The sequence below is a fragment of the Macaca thibetana genome, chromosome 13, assembly GCF_024542745.1.
Source record: "Macaca thibetana thibetana isolate TM-01 chromosome 13, ASM2454274v1, whole genome shotgun sequence".
In the NCBI taxonomy this organism is placed as follows: Eukaryota; Metazoa; Chordata; class Mammalia; order Primates; family Cercopithecidae; genus Macaca; species Macaca thibetana.
Window position 1 is genome coordinate 65,280,761 of NC_065590.1, and position 26,969 is coordinate 65,307,729.

At 39.5% G+C, this 26,969-nt stretch overlaps 1 pseudogene; it reads right to left on the minus strand.

The window, feature by feature from the left end:
* Positions 1 to 586: 586 nt before the first annotated feature.
* LOC126934417 (L-lactate dehydrogenase A chain-like) lies at positions 587 to 25,806 on the minus strand (annotated as a pseudogene).
* Between the last annotated feature and the right edge of the window lie 1,163 nt (positions 25,807 to 26,969).

A 26,969-nucleotide genomic window follows, 5' to 3' on the forward strand; every position in this document is an offset into this window, starting at 1 on the left:
GTCTTATTCCGAAAGGCAATGTTCCTCTCTAAAAGTCAGGGTTCTGTTATTACCAAGGAAGAAAGACTGCTCAACAGTATGTGTGTATATATGTATGTGTGTATATATATGTGTGTATATAGGTGTGTATATATGTGTATATATATATGTGTGTGTGTGTATATATATATATAGAGAGAGAGAGAGTATTAAGTTACATGATCATAAGGTCCCACAATAGGGTGTCTGCAAGCTTGAGGAGCAAGGAGAGCCAGTCCAAGTCTCAAAACTGAAGAACTGGGAGTCCAATGTTTGAGGGCAGGAATCCTCCAGCATGAGAGAAAGATGTAGGCTGGGAGGCTGGGCCAGTCTCTCCTCTTCATGTTTTTCTGCCTGCTTTATATTCATTGGCAGCTAGTTAGATTGTGCCCACGAGATTAAGGGTGGGTCTGCCTTCCCCAGCCCACTGACTCAAATGTTCATCTCCTTTGGTAGCACCCTCACAGACACACCCAGGATCAGTACTTTGCATCCTTCAATCCAGTCAAGTTGACACTTAGTGTTAACCATCACAGGTTGTGTGTAAATCACTGAAATTGGCCTAGAGTCATTTTGCAAGGGCCTTCTGCCCAAAGATGGGTGGATTCCCTGGGAGTTCGGTCAGCAACACACCAGATTCTTCTGTCTGCTTCTGAAGGCTGACTTGACTTCTGGAGGCTTCTTCCTGGAGCAGGCCTAGTTGGATGAGATAAAAGTACTCTTTGAGATCTCACAGAGTAGGATTACTTGGGTTATAAAATCTAATCATGGACTTAAAATATGTAAATAGGAGCTTTCAGATTCCAAGTTCAACAAGCATTGTTCACAGTTAGTGGTTGCTTTTGTGATATTTTGGGAAGAACATGGGCATACAATTTAGCTCTACCACTTGCTACGTGACCAGCTGCCAGTTCCTGAACCCTCCTGTGTCTCAGTTTCCTCACTGATTGTTGAGAGGAGTAAACGAAATCATTTGTGTGTGGGTTTGTGTGTGTTTGTGTATGCAATACAGGTTTCAATGTAGTTGTGATAATATCAAACTGATTCCTTTGAATCTTATTTTCTTTATTCAATGCCACATCATACTCATTTTCCATGTTATTACACATGTTTACAATGTCAATATTCATTTAACCATTTTCCTGTTTTTGAATATTGAAGTTGGATATTTGCTTCCAGACTTTTTTGATGCAAAAATCTTTGAAATTATTCATTTAACTAGATTTTCAGAAATTAAATTGCTGGGTTAAGCAGATTTGGATATGTGTTGCCAAATTAGTTTTCCAAAAGGCTTTAACTAATTTATTCTACCAACAGCAACAGAGAACAGAGCACATTTTTGTCATTCTTAAGCATGTCATAAGCCATATTCATACTCCAGCCTGGGAAACAGGAGCGAAACTTCCTCTTAAAAAAAAAAAAAGAAATGCATATTATAATTTGTAACATGACAATTTTATAGGTGAAAAATAGAATCCTGGTTTTAAGTTTTGTATGTTTTTTTGTGACTAGTGAGATTGCATTTTATTCAAGTGTATTTGCCAGTTTGAGTTCCATTTTTGTAAGTTGTTTGTTTGTCTGGTATGGCTCTAGTGCATTAATCTGTTGAGTATTAGAATACAGAACATCTTCAACATTCAGTTTGGTGTCCTGATTGTGAACATGACTGCATCTGTGTTATATGTGTGTGATTGTATTCAACTGGGAATATGTGCTTTTTGCCTAATGTACAAAATGCTGGGTGCACCAGAGATGTGTCTGGAATTCATGTGATGAGACCTTTACCTATTTCTCCTTTCAGAGAATCTTTAGTTGTAGCTGGAGAAAAGCCGAGTGAATTCCTTTTGGAGCTGGGTAGAAAGGGCATGGAGTGAAGGGTCATGAAGTCAGCACATTCCCTTGTGGATTTGTGCCTGTAATATGCTGATTTCTACCCTGATTTTCTTCCTCTCATTTTGCCTGAAGTGACACTGTCCCTAGACCAGTCCCTGGCCAGCCTGCATCATTTCTTTTGGGGTTATCTGAGGATCTGAGGTCCATGTGTTTCACAAGTACCCACAGGATGTGCCCACCATTCCCCTGCAATTCAATTCCAAGTCTGTGTTCCGAAGTAGAGGTTTCAGCCCTGGGGAGACACTTGTGGGTGTTGGGGGTGAGGGGTGGGCCTGGGGAAGGACTGAGTCATGAAGGTCACTAGGACCTCAAGGAAGAGAATGAGTTTCACCAGCTTTAGCTCTTCAGAAGGGATCTCAGCCGCGCAGATTCTTGGAGGTAATTATGAGGCTTTTAAAGTTCCAGAGATGTCTTTAGCTCTGAGCAATGTTCTGAGGAGTAAAGTCATCATCAGCCCATTTTGGCCCTATGTGGACATCTTCTTTCCCACTCTTTCCTCTTGGGAGGAGGGACTCCAGTTTCACAGCTTGCCAGGGCCTTGGGCTTGTAGTATGGGAAGAATATGGAGCCAGGTGGAACTCTTGACCATAAGGATTTCATGTTCTGGTGACTTGAGTCTTTAGGCCCAGAGACTGTTCAGAATCTAAGCAGCTACAAAATTGGGACTTGAGGGGGACTCAACAAAACTTGGCTTTAAACATTAGAATTAACAACAAGAGAATGGTTAAATGGGTTCAGGTATAAAAGACTGTGCAGTAGTTAAAAAGAAATAGGGATATAGACATAAAAAGATCTTTGAGATGTACTGTTAATTGAAGAAAACAAGTAGTAGAATAAATTTTAAAATACAATCATGTTTATGCAAAAGAACAACAAAAAAATCCTAGCTTTCCCCCCAACATGTACACAAATGAAACCATACCCAGGAGGTGAGGAAGATGCCATACTCAATGGATGATAGTGGCTGCCTCTGGGCAGTGTGTGTGAGGGTCAACCAGACTTTGTACTTTGTTTTGTTCACATTTTAAAAGATAATGTAATTACGTCTTTCTGCTGTAATCAGAAATAAAACACAGAACAACTGGCTTGAAAATCTGGGATCCAAATCCTTCTGCTTATCTGAGACCCAGGTGGTCACTGGCTCAGTCCTGATGCAGAGCAATGGCACTGACATTGAAATTGCACTCAAAGAAACCGAACTGCAGCTCACCATGGACATGCTGTAGGATTCCAACAAACCAGGAAGTGCTCTGAGCTTCACAGGGTTGCTGTGTTAAATGAGATAATATATGAATGTGCTTGCAAAAGTTAAAGTGGGAGACAAATGTAAGGTAGAAATACTATACTGTGTCATTACATTCTTGTCCTAGCTCCCAAAATGAAAGTGGGATAAGAATGCAAGCACCACAACCCGATGAAGTAGATACTATTATGATCCTCTCCATTCCATAGTTGAGGAGTTAACTTTTAGTTAATTTTCTATCGGTCATTGGGCTGTTCAGCTGCAGTCATAGCTTGAACCCAGGCTCCCTTCTGTTCTCAACTGCCACGGCATGTTGAAGCACTTGGACACATTTGCAGCCATGTATATATATTTACCGTTTGCTTCTTGTAGCAGTTTCGACAAAGTTGAGATTTAAACCTACAAGAACAAATATATGAAACTGATTCTAAACACTGTTGAGTATTTATGATGTGTTTGTGCTAGGCATTGTAGGAATAACAAATGGCCAACATTTTCTGATCATCTGCTGTGTGCAAGACTCTCTTCTAAGCGCTTTACATGTATTAGTGCACACAACTTTATGCAAGAGGTATACACAACTTTATACAAGAGGTACTACTGTGCTCATTTTACAATTGAGAAAAACGCTGCACAGAGAGTTTAAATATCTTACTCAAAGCAAAGACGTTGGAGATATGGTCCCTACCCTGAGTCCAATATGAGTGAAATAAAACAATGGCGCAGTGCTGCAATGCGGCTATTTACAAAGTTCTAAAGGCGCTTAGAGAGGACCATCCCTGCAGGGGAAAGTGAAAAACTTTGTGTGAGATCCTGAAAGGCAGAGGTTCGAGCAGTGGGGCCACATGTGCAAGGCCCTGGGCTGAATGAGAAACTGATCTCACGTTCTGGGTCAGAACCGAGCTCCATCGGACCACAGCGCAAGCCAAAGAAATGCAGTGGCTGCTGTCCTAGGCTGGCCCTTCCGCATAACTCGGGGGCATCTGGCAAGGGGCTCCGTGTGGGCCCCCAGCTCCGGCCACACAGAGCCCCGCTCCCCTTGGGCCGCGGGATTGGTAAGCAGCAAACTGAGCTGAAGCGGCCAGGAACCCCCTTAGAGGGCAGAGTGAGGACTGGTGGGAGAGAAAAGCCTAAAGGGACTATAGCAATTGGCTGCTGCCTTTTCCACCGTGGAAGGGTCGGGCTGACACTCCCATCGTTGGGGCTTATTCAGGTAAGGATGATGTCTGGAGCCCTCTCTTGCTTCAGAGACCTCCCGCCCTGCGCGTGTCACTACCTCCCCAGAAACCAGATTGCCCTTAAGAGACTTAGCCAATCATCATCCACGGCCATTACCGTGGAGAGCCCAGCGCTGTCAGTGAGTTTCTGATTGGCTGTTGCTGGATGGGGGGGGCGGGCCCGGAGAGGAGCCCCGCAGCCTTGTGAAGGAGCCCTGCTTCCCATCGTTCTCTCCAACTCAGGACGGATGGTGCCCCCAAGTGGTCTGTAGGGGTAATGCCTCGCGCTGTTGCCCCGCAGAAGGCAGGCTTGGCTTGCCAGGCTCCTGGAGAGGAAAGCCTTTTAACCTAAATGAAGTAGAAAGAGAAAGACCTAAACTTGAATAGGAATCAGTCGTGCTGAATATTTATTTCTCAGAGAGCTCTCAGCCAGAATGCCTGTCGTCGGTTCCAGCTCCACACTAACTCAGTTTCCTTTTTTTCTTGGGCCTCATCTGTCAGATGGGGACAATGGTAACACCTATCTCCAAGGGTTGCCATGAGGTTTCAATGAAATTAATATGTTTAAGGTTCACACAGTGCCAGGCACACAGTAGGTGCACGATAAGCAATAACTGGTGGGGATCAGTACACCGGTTAAGAATGAGCATTCTGGATCAGGTGTCAGGACTCACGCCTATAATCTCAGCATTTTGTGAGGCTGAGACAGGAGGATAACTTGAGTCCAAGAGTTTGAGACCAGCCTGGGCAACATAGCGTGACTTTCTCTCTGCGAAAAATAAAACAAAATTAGCTAGATGTGTGATGTGTGGAGGCTGAGGTGGGAGGATCACTTGAGACTGGGAGGTCAAGGTTGCAGTGAGATGAGATTGTACCACTGCACTACAGCCTAGGAGATAGAGTGAGACCTTGACTAAAAAAAAAAAAAAAAAAAAAAAAAAAAAAAAAAAAAAAAAAAAAAAAAAGCGTTCTGCTGTTTGAAAGAACGGCTGTTGAGTCCCAGCCCTGCTTAGCACTAGCATGGTGGGATTACATAGCCTCCCTGTTTCAGTTTCCTCATCTGGAAATGAGACTAACAATAACACCTACTTCATGGAATTGTGGTTTAATTGTGATACTGATAAAATACCCAATACAAAGCAATCAATAAATGTTGGCTCCTATTATTCATATCATTTAACTATTATGATTATTATTTCCCTTCTTCCTCCCCCAGGCAAGAGGCCATTCATCCTGAGTTGGCCCTTCTGAAAGAGGAATAGTGGCTTGCTTTGTCTGGAGTTAGTCTGTAAACCTATGACATTCACATGTATGAAGATAGGACTTGGAAAATCTGTATATCACACTCTTGTCCACAATGTGCATTATTCTTTTAGGCACTGTTTTCTTAAGCCCCACTGGTACCCAACAAAAGCATAACATTGTAATTATTAACTTTTTGGTGCAGAATTAGTTTATTAGTTTATTGAGTATCTTTTAAGTTGACTCTAGTGTTGAACAGTATTCTGAGGGCAGTGTACATAGAAGGACATGTACTGATGAAGATAGGGGTTTCAGGGGTTTGAAATCAAAGGACATAAGTCAGCATATACTCTAGGGTGAGCCTGGGTTGGGACCAATGATGGTGAGGTGTGTGGTGGTGTTTGGGTGATTGGCTGGAAGCAGGGAAGTCTGGAGTCTGAGTCATGGGAAGATTACTGGACTAAGACTTGGAGATTTGAATTCTGGCTATAACTAAATCACTCTCTGGCTGTATGATCTTGGACAGTCACTTATATTTTCTGAGAACTGATTTCTTGGAAGTAAAATGAAAACAGAATATGATTCTTTTGTGTAGTGCATTATAAGCACTCTATAACTGCTAGTTATTATTCATAGTGTTATGAATAATTCCTCCTCAAAAGTATGTTGCAAGAATCATGGAAAAATATAATCTGTTAAATTTTTATATTTCAAGAGTGATGAGTGCCTAAGATCACCAAATTAACAGTTTGGGAGCTTGGCAAGGGTTAGTCTACCTTTCCTTGCTTTTCCATTTTGTAGTTCTTATCTCCTCTTCTGTCCTTAGTTAAAAGTCTATCCTTCAAGTCACACAAGTGACCCAGTTCAATAAGGACCTTCATAGTTCTTTGGATGCCTTCCTACTCCACCATACATTTGACCACCTTCCATCATTTGCCCCACATACTTCCTTCCCTTCTGGCCTATAAGAGAGGACTCTAGCCAGAGCTTAGGGCCTGCATACAGTGGTCTCAGGTATATTGGCAGCCCCAGGATTCCTGGGTTCTTCTTCGGGTGAATGACCTTGTAATTGAAGCCCAAAGTTTAAGGGTGGTACTGCTAAGCACATATTGTGGAGGTAGGTGGGTAGGACAGCTGACACCCTCTCCAATTAATCCTTCAGCTACAATTTTTGGTGTGGTTACTATAGCCTGGTGACTTTGGAGGCCACATTCTTTCATTCTGAAGATATATGTAGAGTTATTTCTCAGTTAAAAATGAAGAGAGGCATACTTTTTAGTGGGAAAATATGGGGCTTTTGTGTTGGGCAGATTTAAATTTGAATCTGGTCCTTTACTATGTAATCTCAGAACTAGTTGCTTATTTCCACAGTTTGCTTATCTATAAAATGGGGACAATTGGAATACCACTCAGCAGTAAAAAGGAGTGAACTTTTGATAAATGCAATAACATAGATGAATCTTAAAATAATCATGTTGGGTATAAGATGCAAGACAAAAGGATTACACACAGAGATTATATAAAGTTCTAGAAAATGCAGACCAATCTGTAGTGTCAGAAGGCAGGTCAATGGTTGCCTGGGGATGAGCAAGTGGAGGGGCAGGAGGAAGGATTACAAAGGGAGATGGGAAAACTTTTGGAGCTGAGAGTTATGTTCATTACCTTGATTGCAATATGGCTTCCCAGGTATATACATATATCTAAACTTATTAAATTGCACATTTTAAATATGTGCAGTTTATGATATATCAGTCTTTCAATAAACCTGTTAAAATGGGGTAATAAAATCTATTCATAAATAGTTGGTGATATTTTAATGAAGAAAACATGTTAAAGTGCCAGAAATACAGCAGGCGATCAGTAATGGGCACTGTCTTCTTCCCCATTTTCATACCTTAAAAAAGAACACTAGGGAATTAACTTTGGTATCATAGTTATATGACAAAGCCTATAAATGGCACTAATACCTTAAGCAATATGGAATACACATTTTCCTGTCTTTCTTGGTCTCATAGGTACAGTATCATAAAGATTAAATGATGCAATCACATAAGGAACTTTAAAGAGTTCTGGGCATATAGTAAGCACTCATTAAATGTTTTTTGTTGCATTTACTACTATTGTTATGATGGGTTTGATGGAAGGCATGGAGTGAATAATCAGTAAATATTGGTTACCCATAATTGTACTTATTTTCATTATTAAAGTGGATAAGGAGGAAAGATTTGTGAAAAGATCAAGGAAGTTGACTTTCAAAAGAGTTTGCTTTTCTTGAGATTTGATAGGGCTTGGATTTTTATGTTTGGTTGGTGCTAAATTGTGACAGAAAACATCTGGAAGAAAGTTGGTCAATGTCTTCTACAGGAATATAGCAACTCATTATGATTGTTAATATAGATGGTATTAAAGGTAGCAGGTGCATTTATAATGATCAGTGAATTTAAATGGGATTAAATGGTTTCCAGCCATAAACAAAGTGGTACCAACATTTGGTAGACATTATCTTAGCATCAGACATAAGAATATCCTGAGGCACTCCTTAAAATGCAGATTTGTGGGACCTACCCTCAAAGTTTCTGATTCAATGGTTCTTGGATGGATCAGGAATCTGCAGTGTAATGCACACACTCAGTTGATTTTAATGCAGGTTATCTGTAGATCATACTTGGAGAAGCACTGGTCTAAGACATTTGGGACCTTGGACAGCTCCTTGTGACCTTGGACCTAGGTTTCAGGACCCGAGACAGAGCCCAGAATTTCCAACTCCATACCTTGGGGGAAATTTACTTTAATTCTCAAGGAAGCATGCTCATTTTCCTAGAAACAACACCACCACCACCAGCATTCCTTAAATCAATACTTTTGGAGACTGAAAGTTCTGATTTCTGATGGCCAATAAGGAGAAGGCACACATGGTGCACCCATAGGAGAAAATAGTCTAAACCCAGAGTGCTTAGCTTGGAAACTCTGATGTTGTGAGGGTGCATGTAGTTTTCAGAGGATCTGAGACCCTCCTGAAATTGTATGTAAATTTGTGAGGAAGCTTGTGCACGTATATTTTCATGGATGGGGAAATTTTTCTTCACTTCAGAGTGGAAATATTCTGGATACACCAATGTACATGCTTTTAGGTACAACTTATGTACTTTGATGGACCTCTTAAGATATGTGTGGGTGACTAGAAAATTTTATTTAAATTCTTCCTTGTTACTCAAGCAACTAAAAAGTATATGTATCCCTTCAAATATGAACATATCAATGAAAACAAGCAAACGATCTCTGAAGGTGTCCAACTCTGACATTTCAAGCTATAATTTGAAAAACTCTCAAGTATTGTGATTGGAGTCTATTAAAGTTGGTACAGAATTGGATATATCTCACCTTGGCTAATCTAGAAACTTTATATTACTGAAAGAACTGTCTTATTATAAGCCACAGCTAATGTGAGAAATGAGGTTATTTGGATGACTAAGGAATTTTTTTCATATATTATTTGATCATTAAATGTTCTTATTTTTGACAGCCTTACCAAAAGACAAGGAAGTGATAATGGGGTATTGAATTAGGTAACATTTGCAGCAGGTCAAACTATTGCAAGGTGATAGCCATTCACAATATTTCACTTAGAATATGTTCTCAAAGGCAACCCGTTTAATAGCAAGCAAACCATCACATTCATCATCTGTGACCTGTCTGGTTGTAAACCATAGCTTAATATTCTAATATGTGCAATATATCTGTAAAGATAAATTTATTCTCTCAAAGGCATAGCTGATTTGAACTTCTGTCTTGAAAGTGTTGTTCTTTGACTATGAAGAAAATTCTCTTGAGTCAGTGCCCCAAAGACATGAACTATTCCAGTGATAGGAGGAAGCAGGGCTGTTAACATGCTCATTAACTCCACAAGAGACTACAGCTATACATTAGGAGGCAGATTGTCTCAACAACCCTGACATTTTTCTTCCTATGAGGAATAGTGAGATAGAAATTACTGGCTCAAGGCTCCAAGCAACTCAGATAGCTTTGTAAAATTATCTGTACTAATTTCAAAGCAAAGATAACCCAGAGAGTTTGTTTTCCTGGCTTCTATGACACCAGCTTCTCATGTTTCATTCCCCACTTCTAATCTCCTTGGATGCTCCCTTTCAGTCTCTTTACTGGACCCATCTTCCTTGCTTGACCTCCTAGGCACCTTTCTGGCTCTTATGTATGCCATCTCCCTGGTGGATTTCATTTAGTCCCATAATTTCAATACCATCTATATGCAGATGACTCACAAGTGTAAATCTCCATTGACCTTCCCTTGAGCCTGCAGGCTCATAAATCAAACTGTCTACTTAATGTCAGACTGCCTACCTGACTTGAATGTCAAACAGGCATCTGAAATGTAAAGTGCCCTACACAGAACTCTTTATCATCTGCTTTTTCCTCTCCCTAAACTGTCTCTGGTCTCTTACTTGGAAAATGGCACCATCTTCCAAGTTTCTTAAGATAAAAACCTGGGAGTCACTCTGTTCTTTTCCTTGCATTTAACATCCAGTTAATCTGTTTTGTCTTTAAAATATATCCCCAATATGTTAGCTTATTTCCATTTCTACAACTATCGCCTTCAGTTTGAATAATCAACTTCTCTCCTCTGGACTATTTTAATGGTCTTTTAATTATTCTCTCAGCTTCCGTTTCTGTCCCATTCCAATTCTTTCTCCAAAGAGCAGCCAAAATAAAGGATAAATGACATCATATCACCCTTCTTAACACTCACCAATGGCTTCTCATTGCATTTTGTACAAGATTTGGACTTCTTTATTCTTTTTTCTGTGGCCTTTAGAACCCTACATGATATGGTTTGGTCTATATCCCTGACTCTTCTCACACTCTCTCTTGCTGCTCTGCACCAGCCACATTGGCCTTTCAGTTACTGAAACAAGGCTGTTTCCTCTGTTCCTCTTAAAATGCTTTGAATGACCATGGATTACCAATAGGATGCTGCTGACATTTGCGGACCTCTTAGCCGACCCTCTCTTTAGATGCCATCATATAAATACTTTCTATACTGAGCTCAAGTCCTTTTCTGAAGCAAAACGGTATACCAGGGATGCACATGGATTGCTAATGCAGACTCCCCTTAAGGGAGTCTCTTCTAATGATTAGAATGGAAGCAAAATGAGGTTTTGTTATCCAGAAATTAAAATAACTTAAGAAGACAGGACTCAAATATACACATGCTTTGTTCTATAACACATTTTCTTCACCTTATTTTAACTTTTGTAGTATTAAAGTAGTTTGGGCCTGGCAGTCATCTTACACATATTTAAATGACTTAATAAAATGACATGTTATATGGTTTAAGAGAGGTAAATGCTTTACAAATTTGGAGAGAGAAAGAAAACAAAGGGGATCTACTTCTTTTCCTAGGCACCTAATTTTGTGGCTGTTAGAATTTTGTTCCCAAGTCACAACCAGACTCTTATATATGTCTCCAACACTCTTTTCCAAGGTTGTCTCCTGAAGTTCTCTGCATGGACCTGACCAGCCCACTATTTCCAATCTTTTTATTACCTGGGTCATGCCATCCTCACAGCCTGGAGATTGTTCACTTAAAGGCTCAGCCTAAATTCTACCTCATTTTTGATTCCTTCCCATCAGAATGAAATGTTTCTTCCTCCCCTAGCATGTTTCTTTTACCTCTGCTTAGCATGTATTTCATTCTGTCTTGTGTTCCAGTGGGTTGAAGACATGGTTCTCTCTTCCCAGCCTGCAAGTCTCTGGAGAGCAGGGATGACTTTCTGTCCATCTCGGCATCTCTCACTATGCCTACCCTATGCTTTGCATCCAATGACGAATGTTTTCGTTCAACAAACAATTATGTGTCTATCATACTCCAGGCACTGGTCTAAGCCCTTTAATATAACTATATAGAGAAAGCTCTCTGCCTGTGACTAAAGTTTACATTACATTATTATTTTCAATTAAATAGATTTGCATTTTACTTCAATATTGCAAGACAGGTGGCTTCTCTTCTATTTTTTATATTTTAGATGCCGGACTTAAACAGATGGCTATATTTTTGATTATATGTCATCCCCAGATTTATTCATTTTTCTGCCCTGTTCTCACTGTTCAGAAATGGAGCCAATTTCTTTATACACATGAATACACAGAGACACTTCTAGTTCGGTGGGAGGGGACACGGGTGGGTGTCTAAATCTGTATTCACCCTCTGTCATTTCAGTTGAATTACTTTATCAGAGTCTGTTTAAAAACTTTTGTTAATTGAATAAATCTGTATTGAGCATCTTCTCTGCACAAAGCACAGTGACCAGTTCTCCTGTCATTTGTTTTTCACTCATAGGAGGCATTATTTCCCCTAAACAGACACTTCCAGTCTGGCTTTTAGAGCTGGTAGTGACCGGAGAGGTGAGACTCCTGGTCATAAATGGTTTGTGTTGGGGTGAAACTAGAATTCAGGATGCTTGACTTTCAGTCCAGCACTCTTTTTAGCCTATCAGTGGTTTGTTTTATTATTTTATTGTGTACTTCTCATTATGCCTGGTAGTTTGAAATGCAATGATAGTTGCAAACTGCAACTGTCTGTGATTATTATCACTACTATTACAGGTCAACCTGAATTGAATAATAATATCTAAATGTCATTTTACAGTAAAAATCAAGTAATACTCTTCTTCTTTGTTGTCTTCTTCTTCTATTTTTAAGATGGGATTTTACTCTGTCACCCAGACTGGAGTGAAGTGGCCTGATCATAGCTCACTGTAGCCTCAAACTCCTGAGCTCAACTCCTGCCTTGACCTCCCAAAGTGCTGGAATTACTGGCAGGAGCCACTGTGCCCAGCCTATACTCTTCTTACTATCAGCATTCACTCCTGAAACAAACCAGCATAAAACCAGCATAAAATAAATCAGCATAAAATCACCACTGAAGTGATTATTAATTTTTGCCAAATTCAGCCTTATATTGACTGTATTAACTTATTAATTATAACATTAATAGTTGCTAAAAAGGACAAGCCCTGAAAATCTCAGTGGTTTAACTCACAGGAGCTATTGCTCACACAGTGACAGTTTAGTGCAAGTGTTCAGTGAGAGGCCTTCCATGTGGTCATTCACAGATCCAGGCTCCATTCCGTTTTGCGGTTCTGCCATGTTTTAGGGCTTCAGAATCTTTTTATTTCACTGGTAGTTGGAAAACAGAGAAGGTAGAAAATGTGTAGGAAATTTCCATAGATCAGGTCTGGCACTGGAGTTGTTCCTGGTTCACAATCCATTGTCAGAAGTCTGTCCCATGGCTCTACCTAGAGGCAAGAGGAGCCATGCAGGGAATATGGCGTCTGGGTGAGGCACCCATTCTCTAGCAACAATTATGGACTGGAGCATGAATACTCAGCCTCTGCCACTATTTGGGTGAAATGGTAAAGCCAGTAAGGTCTGTCTTCTCATGCCTCCAGCTTCTTGTTTCTCTTCCCTTTGTCTCCATTTATGACCCTCCCCTCACTTCTTCCCTGGCCCTATTGGTACCCAGTCCTCCGCTCTTCATCAAAAACTGCTCTCAGAAAGGAAGCAATGGTTGCACTGAAGTCTAGTGACAGATGAGGCTCAACCCAAGGCTCTCTTCATTTTAACAGAAGAAAGCCTCTGAGAAGATATGAATTTCTGATGAGAGAATTCAAAGGCATGTGGAGTATTTTTGGGGAACAGGAAGCATGCAGTCCCTAAAATTAAACCACATGTTGGGTCTGGCTGTATCTTTCTACACAGCCCAAAACAACAGGACTCTTAAGTTAGGAGCAGATTTTTTACTGTCTGATATAATTTGGAAACTTTTCATAAAGAGAGGTTGTTATGGGCTGAATTGTGCTCTCCGGCTCTTATGTTGGAGCCTGAACTCCCAGTACCTCAGCAGATGAGTGCATTTGGAAATAGAGCCTCTGGATGGATGACTAAGTTAAAATAAGGCCCATAGAGTGGCCCCAATCAAATATGACTGGTGTCTTTCTAAAAAGAGGAAATCTGGATGTACAGGGGAATATCAGTGGCACTTGTGCACAGAGACCATGTGAAGAGGCAGCAAGAAGGTGACCATTTGCAAGCCAAGGAGAGAGGCCTCAGAGGAAACCAAGCCTGCTGATACCTTGACCTTGGACTTCCAGCTTCCAGAACTGTGAGAAAATAAATTTTTGTTGTGTAAGCCATCCAATCTGTGGTATTCTGTTGTGGCACCCCTAGTGAACTAATACACAGGTTCTCCCATTTTGTATTTAGATCAATGCTTTAAAGTATGAAAAGGGGTTATAAGAAGGGATGGGAGAATGCAGTCTTGACTGTAAAATAATCAGAGATTAGTGAAGGAGCTTACCAATATCTAGTAAGTGGGCACTAACATCTCCTTGAGAAGCCAAGGATGTAATATGTTAGATGTCCTCTCAAATGGTGAATATACATTGTCAACTTTGAGTTGGCCTCTCCAAAAGGTGGTCAAATAAATTTGTGCTTGTTTCCATTTATGTTTTGTGGACTGATTTTTCTTAATTTACATTTGAGAAATGGAAAATTTCTGTAAAATACTTTAACAATTGAAAATAAAAATTCTGATTAAATATTAGTTAAAATATTCTTGCCCTAAATGATACCCAACACTTAGCTATCGATACAGAACTGGATGATTAAGTTTTCAGTTTTCATTTGGTGGCATTGTGGTCAGCACAGTCAATTTGGAGCATTGGACTACCTATTTTTAAAATTTTTTTTGCAAAAAATTGCTTCTGAAAGTCAGCAGTTTGGTGGCATTGTGGTCAGCACAGCCAATGTGGAGTCTTGGACTACCTATCTTTTTTTTTTCTTCCAAAAAATTGCTTCTGAAACTTCGTAATTGCCAACATGCTTTTTTACTACCCAAAGCTAAGTTCCGGACTCCAAAGTACCTTAGGGCACATCAATACCTGGTGGGTAAAATGTTTTTCCCTTCTTGCAGACACATCAGTGGCTCTGGGGCCTTTTCCAGGAAACAGCGTTGGAGAATCAAACCCAATCACAAATCCCTTGTGGGTGGACAGGAGAAAGCAGCAGGCTTCTGGCATCCAGAGATAAGAAACAGAAGCAACATGGTCCTGTCAAGTTGTTTCTACCATGCTGTGTTAGAATTCCTTTCTGTTTATCTTAAGAAGCAGTCATGAGCTGCTTAGTTTGAGATTTTCGGAAAGCAAATTGTCTTTGTGGCAAAAAAAAAAAAGAAAAAAAAAAATGATTAACCATCTGGCTAACTCAAAGACATCAATATTGAGAAAGGAGCCTGCACAGTGAGAGGGGGCAGTGTGGTACAGGAGAATGAGTCCTGAACCAGGACTTGGGCAACAGATGCCTATGTGTCCTGGCTAAGTCCCTGAACCTTACGTTTTCCTCATCTGTTATAAGTGTGTCTTGGCTGGGCTGAGTGGGACTCTTGGTGAATAGAATGAGGAGACATTGCTATCTCTGTGTACCAATTTGTAACCATTAATTTACAAAGGGCCTAGGGAAAAAAGACTACTTTGCTGTCCACAGTGGTGCCAGAGGTTAAAATATCTGTAGCCTTGTCTGATGAACTGATGCGTGTGTGTGTGTGTGTGTGTGTGTGTGTGTGTGTGTGTGTGTCTGTGTCTGTGTCTGAAGTCCTATTTGAGGGAGGGTGATGGAGGTCACTGAGAGAGAACTTCAAAGAAGAGAAAAAGGACTTGGGCAAAGGGAACTTGATTTTAGAATGAGACAAGTGTTGGGATACAATGTGGCAGCAGAATCTTGAACTCATCTAGATCCAGCCATCCTAGGAGAAAAGAGTTTTGTTTGTGAATCTAAAGTGCCATACCAACAAACACATGCTGAGGACCCTTCTTCCCATGGCTGGAAATGAGACAGAAAGAACATTATCCTTCTCATTCTGAAAGGAGGTGTTGATCTTATTATGCAGGGCCAAATCACAACTCCATGGCACCATTGTGGGATGGGGACCATGGCATTGGCTATGATTACAGATTTAAGCCATGAGTACATGTATGCATCCTGGGGATTACAAAGAAAGAACTTGGAGAAGAAGGGTAATGTAAAAGACAAGACTTCTTTCTTGTCAGCAGAAAACAGAAGGCCTTGAGATTATGTAGATTGAAACATTCAGCTTCCATGAGGGAGGATATGGCTGGGGCATAATCTTTGAACTCAGTTCTAGCTCTAATCTCCAATATTTTTCAACCTGAGAAAGGATTCAACAAAACATTCACAAATGTAGTAATAGTGATATATATAGTTTGTTGAGTTTGTTACCATGAATCTTCAAGATCGGTGGCAGTAAACCCAAATTAAGGTAAAGAATCTGGAAAAAAGCAAATTTGCCAAGAATACACGGTGAGCAAGTTGTCTGCAAATACATCTGATTTTAGAGTTTGTACACATTCCATTACACCTCAACATAATGGCAGAAGACATTTTAGAATGGCTTTTTGACCATTTCTGATAGGATGCCCAGAGAAGATGCTGCTGTCATCAGAGAGCTGCCATGTCAGGGCCCTGAGGTTAGAACTGCAGTGATAACGAGGACCAGGACAAGAGACTGCAGCATCTTTACATCCGTGGAGGCTCTGTGGCTGGCTGCCCCATGGCTGGGACATGTAGAAAGTGCCCCAGCGGAGTCATCAAGACTGAGCCCAAAGTGAAATAGTGAGATGGAAGATATTAACAACAACCACAACCACAAAATAGGCTATTTATGCAGCATTGTTACTGGATATTGTCATGCTCAGGACTGAGCTAAAGGCTTTATAAACATATCTTTTAATCCTCTCACCTCCATGAGTTCACTGCTAGGATCCTTATGTTGCAACTGAGGCTCAGGGAGACTATGCAAGTTATTTGATGACAAAGCGCATGAGCGGCGGACAGAGCCAGGATTTGAGCCCAGGTGAATGGGACTCAAACCAGTGCATGTAGAACCACTAGCCCACATTACCTCTCTAGATTGACACTCTGTTTAGTGCCCTCTTCACCCCATTCTGAATCTACCTCCATCTCCCCTCTTCCTCTGCATGGGGGCCCTTTATTTCTCCCTCCTGAGGTCACTGGGGTCCAGTGCTCCCCCCAGCTCTTCTCCCCAGTTATTACCCGAGGAATGGCCCTGCTTCAATCATGTATGCTGTAAGGCTGCAGAGGTAAAAGTTGAGTTATTTCTCATATTGTTTAAAAATGATTCTGATGTAATCACTCTTTATATTTACTTGTATCAAAATCCGTACCAGGAAAAAATGGGTGATTTTTCGTTAACCCCAAGAGGATCTGAATTGGTTTTTTGCTGGTTAATTTAATTATAACAAACTCAGTGAAGTGACTGTGTTAAACAGTAAAACAGTTAACCGTGGGTTAAACATTACAAAATCCAATTTCCTATAACAAATAAACAATGATTGGGGATTGCAATTTCCTACAACGGATAAGTAGGTGAATTTTATAGTCTCAAGGTTAAAGGCTGTATAATATTTAACCATTATAGTTAGAGAAAAATCCTACAAGAGACCTCTATGTACAAACTACTGAATTTTATGATGACAAGATACAGAAAAAATGTAAATCTGACAAAAAAAGCATTCTACCCTCTTACCTATCTAATGTTTGTATTCTTAGTGGGTTTAAGTTAACTGACTGGTAAATATTTTCCAGTTCTTTTCTTATCTGTATAACAAGGTGTAATTATTAGCTTAGTGCAGAGTATTCTCAAAGCCTCATGTCAACAGGTCAGTTTCTTAATCTCTCAAGACTGCTCTGTGAAAAACTTGTGACTTCTGGTTATTAACTGTAATTTTAATTAAAAGTTAATTAAAAAATTTAGGGTTTCTACTTTTAATTTCCATAGCATGAATTTAAAAGTCATTTGCATTTGACTTGCCTCTAGTTGACAAATAATATCTTTGACCCTGACAAAGGAATTTTAAGAATTGCTCAAGGAACTCCTTGTTCCACTGTATTTTTTTCTGCAGTAGAACAAGGGGTGATTTTACGGTTTCTGAAATCGTGACATTCAGAGATCCTTTCTGAAGCTGATCTAGCAGGTTAATGCAATATGGGCATTGTTTTCTCGAAGCTGAGGTTACAGCAAAAAGCATTCTCCTATACGTGAACAAAGAACGCTGGTTCATATAAGGGAGGGTGCCACACAGGGGTCACCATAAGGTTGCATAAGCCAGAAAATGAGCCAAAGGGGATTGCTGAGTCCCCGGAGAGCTGCCATACAGGCTTGGATTTCTTAATTTTTTATATATTCTTGTATAGTCTGTTAACACTACATCTACTGAGTATTCAAAGCACTGTGCCAGCATTATAGCTATTAAGGTAAACAAGATAGACTAGTATTCTCAAGTGACTTACAGCTTCATGGGGAAAACAAATAGATAAATAAGTAATTGTGAAAGGGTGTGATAAGTTTCACAACAGGGAAAGATTAGGGTGTTGGGAGAACAGAGCAGGGGGGACCCAGCCTCATCAAGTGGAGGTCGGGAAGTGACCTTTTCTGAGGTCTGAAGGATGAGTAGGGGAAGCCAGTGGAGGGAGGAGTTGAGGAATGAGGTTCCAGATGGTGAGTTCTTCTTGTGCGAAGTCCTAGGAGCAAGAGATAATGCGATGCATTGGGAATTGAAAGAAATTTACTGTGGGAGAAGAGGAGGTAGTTGTAGGATGTGAGAAGCAAGTGGGAGAGTAGGCTGGAAAGATAGGTAGGGCTCCACTAGACAGGCCGTGGTGAGGTGAGAGTTTAGCTAAAAGGCACTGAGGAACCACTGAAAGGTTTAAAGACGGAACGTGATGTAGTGAGTCATATTTTAGGACTTTAGTTATTTTTAGGAAAATAACTCATTGTGATTAAAAGAATAGATTGGAAGGGGACACAATTAGGGGCACTGAGACCAGTTAGGAAGCTACTGCAGATTTTCAGTTGACAGATTTTGGGGGTCTGGACTAAGGCAGTGTCCTTGGAAATGCAAATAGATTGAAGGGCATTGAGAAGGTAAATAGGCTTGGTGAAAAATTTAATGTGGATATGAGGAAGAAGAAGAATCTAGTGTGGCTGGTGTACGAAAATGCCACAGATTGAGCTATTCAGGAATAGATTTGAGATGGGGAGGATGATGTTCAGTTTTGGAGTTGTTGAATTTTGGTCCATTTTGGGCTTGTTGAATTTAGCAGGATGTGAGTTACTTGGGTCTGGAGCTTGAGAGACTGGCATGAGCTGGTAATATAGATGGTAAATGAAACCTGGGAGAAGGTACAAAGGGAAAAGAGAAGGGAGACTAGGACAGAATACTGAAACATCAGCATTTGAGTGACAGGGAGAAGAGAAATGTCCTATGGCTAGAGAGTAGGACGAAAACCAGGGAAGCCTAGGCCAAGGAATAGTGTTTCAAAAAGGGAGAGGTTAATGTATCAAATGCTGAGCACAGGTTAAGTAAGGTAAGGACTGAAGAGTGTCTGTTGGAGCTAGTACAAGGTAGACCTTGGAATCTGGTAAAGTTTAAGAGCAGTTGTGGGCCAGAAAGCAAACTGCACTGGAGTGGAAAGAAGAGGAAATGAAGGCAGAGCGTTTAATCACTCTCCTTCAAAAGGAGAGGGGCTATATTCTGAAGAGGACATGAAGCTAAGGAAACATGTTTTTTTCTCCTGATGGGAAAGAGGCAGTAGAGTGAGTAAGTTTGAAGATGCAAGAAACAGATGGCATAATCAATAAAATGAGGTGATGGGGAGTGGGATCCAAAAACTGAGGGGAGGAATTAGGCTTAAGTAGGAGGAGCTTTAATTTGTTGAGTGCAAAGGGGGCAAATATGAGCACAAATGTAGGCATCTTGCAGATGTGGAGGCAGGAATTTGCCACAGCAACCCACATTGGCTAAGAGATTGCAACCACTCCCATTATTCTAGCCCTCTGTCATTTTCTTTTAGCTGGGACAGCTTACAACCAATTAAGATAACATTTTAAAAAGAGCTTTGAAAATGGTAGATGATTAGAAATGTAGTGGAGTGAAATGATTATGTGAAGTGATGTGAAACGGTGGAAAAACTGGCTATGAAATTTACTTGTTGTGTGATTTTGGGAGGGTGCCTTCGCCTCACTCAGATTCCTCAGTTTTCATTTATAAAGTAGCCTCTTCCTACCAGCTCTATAGAGTTATTGTTACCTTCCAGTGCAGTGGCTTTCAGTGTGGGTTGTACGAGTATTGTCCATAAAGGGTGATGTGGGATGGGTAGGGCAAGTTTTAGAAGTGGTAACAATGAGGAAAGGGTGGCATTTGGTGAGCAGAGGGAGATTCAGGAATTCTGGACATCTCACAGTCCACTTGACAATCTCACACATATTTTTCCCATCTCCACACCACATGAGTCCCCCTCCCCCAAATAGTGTTACTTTAAACAATTAAGCTTTTCATTTTCAGTTAATTGTATATTCACATGAAATAATACTGAGCGGTCCATGCACTTTTTACTCTGTTTCCTCCAATAGTAACATCTTGCAAAACTAGAGTATAATATCACAACCAAGATACTGACATTGACACAGTCAAGATACAGTACATTTCCATCACTACAAGGATCCTTTGTGCTGCCTTTTTTTTAGTCACACCCACTTCCCTTCCTCCTCTCCTCCCTCCCTCAACAATTGGCAACCATTGATCTGTTCTCCATTACTATAATTTTGTCCTTTCAAGAATGTTATATAAAAGGTTAATGTGAGATTGGCTTTTTTTTTTTTTAACTCAGTCCATTTTTTTTTTTGAAATTCATCGAAGTTGTTATATTGTATCAATATTATTGCTGAGTAGTATTCCATGGTATGAATATTTCACAGTTGTTTCTCCATTCACCCATTGTAGGACATCTAGGTTGTTTTCAGTTCAGGGTTTTAACAAATAAAGCTGCTATAAACAGTCATATATGGATTCTTGTGTGAACATAGCTCTTCATTTCTCTGGGATAAATGCCTGGTAGTGCAGTTGCTGGGTCACATGGTAGTTGTATGTTTAGGTTTTAGAGAAACTGTTTTCCAGAGTGGCTTGTACTCGTTTTACATTCTCACCAACAATGTATGAGTGATCCAGTTTCTTCATAACCTTGGAGGTTTTTTCATAACCTTGGAGGTTTTTTCATAACCTTGATCTAGTTCCTTCTTAACATTGCCAGCATTTGGTGTTATCACTATTTTTTTTTTTTTTTTTTTTTGAGATAGAGTCTCACTCTGTCACCCAGGCTGGAGTATAGTCACATGATCTTTGCTCACTGCAACCTCCACTTCCTGTATTCAAGTGATTCTCATGCCTCAGCCTCCTGAGTAGCTGGGACTACAGGCATGCACCACCACATCCAACTAATTTTTGCATCTTTAGTAGAGATGCGGTTTCATTATGTTGCCCAGGCTGGTCTCGAATGCCTGACCTCGAATGCCTGACCTCAAGTGATCCACCTGCCTTGGCTTCCCAAAGAGCTGGGATTACAGGTGTGAGCCACTGCACCCAGATAGGTGTTGTCACTATTTTTTATTTTAGGCATTCTGATATGTATATAGAAATATTTCATTGTGGTGTTAATTTTTCATTTCCTTAATGGCTACTGATGTGAAAATATTTTTATTTGCTTATTTGTCATCTGTATATCCTTTTTGATGAAATGTCTATGTATTTTTCTCATTTGCTTATCTGATTATTTTTTAACTGTCACATTTTGAGAGCTCTTTTCATATTCTAGATAATAGTCATTTGTTGAATACATGGTTTGCAAATATTTTCTCTCATTATGTAGCTTGTCTTTTCATCCCCTCAGCAACAGTCTTTCACAGGGCAAACTTAAATTTTGATGAAGTCCAATTTATCATTTTTTCCTTTTATGGATCATGCTTTTGGTGACAAGTCTAAACATTCTTTGCCTATCCCTGGATCCTGAAGATTTTCTCCCAAGTTTTTTTTTTCTAAAAGTTTTATAGTTTTATGGTTTATATTTAAGGGTCTTTGTTCAATTTTGAGTCAGTATAAGATGTGAGACTTAGGTCAAGGATCTTTTTTTGGCCTATAGATGTCCAATTCTTCCAGAACCATTTGCTGAAAAGGCAGTCTTGTCTTAATTGAATTGCTTTTGTTCCTTTGTCAAAAATGAATTGGGTATATTTGTGTGGTTCTATTTTTGCAGTCTTTATTCTGTCCCATTGATCTATGTGTCTCTCCTTCCACCAGTACCACAGAGTCTTGATTATGGTAGCAATATTATAAGTCTTGAAAATAAGTAGACACATTCCTGTTACTTTATTTTTATTTTAGCTATTCTAGTTCTTTTGTCTTTCCATGTATTCATTTTAGAATAATCTTGTCCATATCTATAAAATAATCTTGCTGGATTTTTGATAGTAGTTATGTCAAATCTGTATATCAGTTTGGGGAGAATTGACATCTTTACTATGTTGGATCTTTCAGTCCATGAACATGATATGTTTCCTCATTTATTTAAATAATTGATTTCTTTAATTGGCATTGAATAGTTTTTGACATAAAAGTTATAGTACATGTTTTAAATCTAAGTTTTCAATTTTTTGAGTGATTTTAAGTTATATTGCATTTTTAAATTATTGGTATTCATGCATTCATTGCTACTATATGGAAATATAGTTGCTTTTTATATGTTTGTCTTATATCCTACAACCTTTCTGAACTCACATTAATTCTAGGAGTTGTTTTTTTGCAGATTCTTTGGGGTTTTCTGTAAAGACAGTTATGTCTACTGCAAGTAGGAACAGTCAGTCTTATTTTTTTCTTTCTGATATCTATTTCTTTTATTTTCATATGCTGCCATATTGCGTTGGCTAGAGCTTTCAGCACTATGTTGAATAAGAGTGTGAAGGTGGATATTTTTTGCCTCATTCCTCATCTTAGAGAGAAGACATTCAGTCTTTTACTAAAGTATAATATTACTGTAGGTGTTTTGTTCCTTGTCAAGTTGAGGATGTTCTCTCTTATTCCTATTTTTTGAGTTTTTTTTTTTAAATCATAAATGGGTATTGAATTCTCTCCAGTATTTTTCTGTACTGATTGATATGATCCTGTGATTTTTCTTCTTTAGCCAGTTAATATAGTGGATTACAGTCTTTGATTTTAAAACAGAGAACCAACCTTGCATCCCTAGAATAAGCCCCACTTCATCATGGTGTGTACTTTTATTATATTCTACTTGCTAACATTAAGAATTATTGCTTTTATATTCATGAGGGTTATTGGCCTTTAGTTATCTTTTTTGTACAGTCTTTGTCTGGTTTTGTGTTTTGAGTAATAGTGTCTTCATGAAATGAGTTGGAAACTGTTCTTTTTTCTTCTGTTTTCTAGAAGAGAATGTGTAAATTGGTTTCATTTCTTTTTAAAATAAATGTTTGGGAGAATTCTCCAGTGAAGCCATCAGGGCCTGGAGATTTCATTTCTGCTCTTTATTATTTCCTTCTTTCTGCTTGCTTTGGGGTTGTTTTGCTGTTTTTTTTTTTTTTTTTTTTTTTTTTGTAGATTATTGAAGTGAAGCTTATAGTATTCATCTGTTACTTTTCCTTTCTAATGTATGCATTTAGTGATGTGCATTTCTGTCTCAGTACTGCCTTGAATGCATTCCACAAATTTTGATATGCTGCATTTTTATTTCATTCAGTTGAATGTATTAAAAATTTCCCTTGAAGAATTCCTCTTTGCCCTGTGATTATTTAAAAGAATGTTATTTAGTTTCCAAGTGCATGGAGATTTTCCTGCTATCTTTCTGTTATTGATTTCCAGTTTGATTCCATTTTGGTTGGAGAACACAGTCTACGTGATTTTAACTCTTTTAAATTCTTTTAAATTTGTTCTATGACCCAGGATAACCTGGTAATCCTGTCATATATTCCATGGGCACTTGAAAATAATGCATATTTTGCTATTGTTGGCTAGAGTGTTCTATAAACACTGACTAGATTCTGTTGGTTGATAGATAGGAGTTTTTATATCCTTGCTGATTTTCTGTCTAGTTGTTCTGTCAGTTGTTGACAGAGGGGTGTTGAAATCTCTAGCTATAATTGTGGATTTGTCTATTTCTCCTTTCAGTTCTATCAATTTTTGCTTTGCATATTTTGCAACTTTATTGTTTGGTATGGGCACATTTAAGATTACTACATTTTATTGGTGGATTGATTCTTTTATCACTGTATGATGTTCCTCTGGTTTCTGGTAATTTTATTTGTTCTGAAATTTACTTTATCTGATATCAATATGGCCACTTCTACTTTCTTTTGATTGTGTGATCTATATTTTTCCATTGTTCTATTTTTATTTTATTCTTTTTCACTGTTCAAGGTTTATTGGGGGTTTTAGTTGGTATGACACTTGGATAGTTGGTTGCACTGTTTATATGTAGGTCTTTTTACATTATATGGTAATGTACACTACTGATATACATAGTTCACAAAATAAGATCCTTTGTAACAATTATGTACAAGACATGCAATATTGGATTTATACACTGGATCCCAGGATGTGACTGATTGGGAAAAAATGTTGGACTAGGCATTGTTCAGTGAGGGAGCCAGGAAGTTATATAACACATGGTAAACCTCCATCTGGCTCAAGGGGCAACTGCAGCATGTGCAGCATTGGCAGTGGTGCCTCAGAGGTAGTAGAACTATTTCAGACTAACCAGTTTAGGACTACGCAGGATTAGTGACATCCAGCATTAGGATATAGCTGTAGGATTTTACAAACCATTTCTATTTCTAACTTTAGGAATTGATGTTTTTCCCAGTCCATCTTAATATTACTGTTGTAATCACAGACCAGAAAAAAGGACAACATGCACAACCTCCAACTAAAATCCTGTTGTAGCCTAAACAGTGAAATGGATGATATCAGAAGACTTTAAAATTGCAGCTCTGGCTGGGAGCGGTGGCTCACGCCTGTAATCCCAGCACTTTGGAAGGCTGAGGTGGGTGAATCATCTGAGGTCAGGAGTTCAAGACCAGCCTGGTCAACATGGTGAAACCCCTTCTCTACTAAAAATACAAAAAATTAGCTGAGTGTGGTGGTGGGTACCTGTAATCCCAGCTACTCGGGAGGCTGAGGCAGGAGAATTGCTTGAACCTGGGAGGTAGAGGTTGCAGTGAGCCAAGATTGTGCCATTGCACTCCAGCCTGGGCAACAAGAGTGAAACTCCATCTCAAAAAAAAAAAATAATAAAAAAATTTAAAAAAATACTGCAACTCTTTTTGGATCCCCCAAAGTGTATCTGTACTCTTTTTCAAACGGGCCTCTTCCTTAGGAGTCAGAGTCACCTTCACAAGGTCTGAGATTGCATTCTGTACCAAGATGCAAGCAACACTAAGGAAGACATCATCCTTTATTCCATAGAAACCCTTAATCATGGTGGAAATTGGGTGTACCCACCTGAGATTCTTCATTATACTCTCTGCCAAATCTGCCACAGAGAGTCCAGTGGCCCAGGATGTGTAGCCTTTCAGTTTGATCACCTTGTAAGGACTCTGAACCACCTGCTTGTGAACCTCTTTCCACTGTTCCTTATCTGTATCAGTCCCTCAATGTGCGTGCAGAGTCTTCAGGGAGACACCAGCAACATTCACTCCATTCCATAAAGGCACACTGGAATCTCCATGTTCCCCAAGGACCCGCCCATGACAGCTTAATGGGTGAACTCCCAGCTTTCCCCCATCAGGTAAAGGAATTGGGCTGAATCCAGATTGCAACCACTTCCAATAACACGGTTTTTGGGAAAGCCACTTATCTTCCAAGCCACATAGGTCAAGATACCCACTGGATTTGAAACAATAAGCAACTTGCAGTTCGGGCTGTATTTTACAACATTAGGAATGATGAATTTAAAGATGTTCATGTTATGCTGGTCCAAATTAAGATGGCTTTCTCCCTCTTGCTGACGTGCCCCAGATGTGATAATGACCAGCTTGGAGTTTGCAGTTACATTATGGTCTTTGCCAGAGATAATCTTTGGCGTTCTAAGGAAAAGGCTGCCATGTTGGAGATCTGTCATCTCTCCCTTCAATTTGTCTTCCATGACATCAACAAGAGCAAGTTCATCTGCCAAGTCCTTCATTAAGATACTGATGGCACAGACCATGCCAACAGCACTAACCCCAACAAATGTAATCTTAATGGGGGGGGGTCTGTTGTTGTTTTAGAAGATTATGAATCAGCTGATCCTTGAGAGTTGCAACACTGGACTTGGAACCAAAAGGAATTGGGAATGCATGTCAGGCAAGCACTGGGGGCACACGGCAATGAGATCCGGACTTGGTGGCAACAGCTCCAGCACCTCCATCCTTTTATTCTTAACCATTTATTTTAAACCATATTATTTGCATTTAATATGATTATTGATACATTAAAGTTTAAGTCTGCCATTATATATTTTGCTGTATTTTCTCTCTAACTTTTATTTCTCAATTTTCTTTTCCCTTTTTCCTGTTCAAAATGCAGGCTGCTTGAACATTTTGTAAAATTTCACTTTGATTTTCCAATAGTGTTTTGAGTCTATTAGTCTATAATGTTTTGAGTCTTAGTAGTTGCTTTAGGTATTACCTCATACCCACTCACCCCAACACACACATACATCTTATCACACACACAAATGTCTGTTAGTGTCATCATTTTACAAGTTTCACATGAAGTGTAGGAGGCTTACCTCTTTTTATGTCCCTTTCCCTTCCCTATTTATAACAAAATTATCTTAAATATTTTCTCTACATACATTCAAGACCATATTAAACATTATTACAATTTTTGCTCCAACTGTCAACATAATTCAGAAGGCTCAAGAGGATAAGGAAGATCTATTGTATCTACCTATATTTTTGCTTACTGTGTTCTTTTCCTTTTTCTTCTTTCTTTGTTCCTTTTCCTTTTCTTCCTCTCCCTCTCCCTCTTTCTTCCTTTTTCTTTTCTTTTCCTTTTTTCTTTCTTTTCTATCTATCTCTCTCTCTCCTTCTCTCCCTCCTTCTCTCCCTCTTGCTCTCTCTCTTTCTCTCTCTCCTTCCCTTCTTCCTCCCTGCCTCCCTCCCTCTCTCTCTTTCTCTCATTCTCTCTTTCTTTCAACAGAGTCTTGCTTTGTCACCAGGCTGGAGTGCAGTGGCGTGATATCCCCTCACTGCAACCTCCACCTCCCAGGTTCAAGTGATTCCCCTGCCTCGGCCTCCCGAGTAGCTTTCAATTTTTCTAATATTTTAAGAAACTTCTTTAAACACTTCCTTTCTATTTATAAATCTTCATTTATTCATTCTTTTAGCGTAGGTCTGCTGGTGACAAATTATCTTTATTTTC